Source organism: Elephantulus edwardii, unplaced genomic scaffold (assembly GCF_000299155.1).
Source record: "Elephantulus edwardii isolate Elephantulus edwardi_28Jun2011 unplaced genomic scaffold, EleEdw1.0 scaffold00475, whole genome shotgun sequence".
Taxonomy (NCBI): domain Eukaryota; kingdom Metazoa; phylum Chordata; class Mammalia; order Macroscelidea; family Macroscelididae; genus Elephantulus; species Elephantulus edwardii.
In genome coordinates this window covers 514,508-516,386 of record NW_006400225.1, presented here as the reverse complement: position 1 = coordinate 516,386, position 1,879 = coordinate 514,508, and the positions used below count along the sequence as shown (strand labels likewise).

At 37.7% G+C, this 1,879-nt stretch overlaps 1 pseudogene across 1 annotated transcript; it reads left to right on the top strand.

Annotated features, from left to right (window-relative positions):
• Positions 1–118: 118 nt before the first annotated feature.
• Positions 119–419, top strand: LOC102854816 (annotated as a pseudogene). The gene has a single exon (XR_439045.1). The product of XR_439045.1 is annotated as a small ubiquitin-like modifier 1 pseudogene (transcript).
• The last annotated feature ends 1,460 nt before the right edge of the window (positions 420–1,879 follow it).

Below are 1,879 nucleotides of genomic sequence, written 5' to 3'. Positions count from 1 at the left end.
GAGGTCGCTGTGTTGTGCTGTGTGAGGAAGATAGGTGGATTTGTAAACCCCGGAACGAGATCCTGCCTGCCCGAGGTTGCTGCTTTGCAGAGGCCCTCAGGGTAAAGCCGCCATCACCATGTTTGACCAGGAGGCAAAACCTTCAACTGAGGACTTGGGGGACAAGAAAGAAGAATACATCAAACTCAGTCATTGGACAGGATAGCAGTGAGATTCACTTCAAGATGAAAATGACAACACATCTCAAGAAACTCAAAGAACTATACTGTCAGAGACAGGGGGTTCCAATGAATTCACTCAGGTTTCTTTTTGAAGGTCAGAGAATTGCTGATAATCACACTCCAAAAGAACTGGGAATGGAGGAAGAAGATGTGATTGAAGTTTATCAGGAACAAACAGGGGGTCATTCAACAGTTTAGATAACCTTTTAATTTTTTTCTTTTCCCTTAATCCTTTTTTATTTTTAAAAATAGTTTTTTTGTAATGTGGTGTTCAAAACAATTGAAAACTGGCACCTATCTTCAAAACATCTGGTATTTTGAATTCTAGTGTTCATTATTCATTATTGTTTGTTTTAATTGTGCTGATTTTTGGTGAGCAAACCTCAGCCCCCCTTGATATTGCCCTCTCTTCTTAAAAATTACTTGTGTGCAGAGAGAGGTCACCTTTTCAGGACTGTGCATTTTCAGGATTGTGGGGTAAATAAGATCAACCAATGCAAGTGTTCATAATGACTTTCCATTTGGCCCTGAAGTTCTAATACATGACTGCTTCACTCCTGGACTATGATTTTCAGTGGGAGATGGAAGTTTTTCAGAGAACTGAACTGTGGAAAAATGACCTTTCCTTAACTTGAAGCTACTTATGTGAGGGTCTGGACCAAAAGAAGAGGAATATCAGATTGGAGTCATGATGACATATAGTGAGAGTAATATCTCCAGAGATGGCTTCACTGAAGAGACATTAAAATTCTTGTCAGAAGATCCCAGAAAAATTCTAAATTCCATTGGCAGTTAATTATTCACCCAGAAGTATATACATCAGAACACTGCTCTCTTTTGATTTTATTTGTACTTTTTGGCCTGGGATATGGGTTTTAAATGGACATTGTCTGTACCAACTTCATTAAAATAAACAAAATATTTGTAAAAAAGAAAAAAGAAAGAAATATGAACAGCAACTATACATACATATGGTCTTCACATGATAGACTGGAGAGGAACCATATAAACAACATTTGTACTAATAAACAGTGGAGAAACTCAATATTAGCATTCAAATCCAGATCAGGAAATGACGATAGAACAGGTCATCAACTAAGCATGTTGTTATCGTTGTTATGCACCCTCAAAAATGACTGTGACTCACCAGAATTTCTTGATTACTGCTCAGTTGAATTTTACTATTGCCACTGGGGTGAAATGATATCTCATGGTTGTTTTTATCTACATCTTTCTGATACCTAGGAATTTTGAACATCACTTCATGTGCTTGTTTGCCATCTTAACATTTGTTGGTGAAGTGTTTGCTAATATCCTCTGCCCATTTTGCCATTGTGTTGTTTACCTTTTTCTGGTTGAGATGCTGGAGTTGTCTATACATTTTAAATATGACTCCCTTATCAGATATCCCATTACCAAGTTTTTTCCCCATTCTGTGGCTTTCCTTTTTACCCAGTTGGAGAAGGTCGTTTTTATGTATATAGGGATTTGATTCTTAGACGGTTCAATTCACCTGCTTTGTTCTGTCCTGGTGAGGTTGTAGAGAGATCAAAACCCTTATTTACTGCTGGTAGGAGTGTAAAATGGTGCAACCTCCATGGAAGTCAGTTTGGCACTTTCTCAAAAAATTGGAAATAGAAATACCATTGGACTCAGCT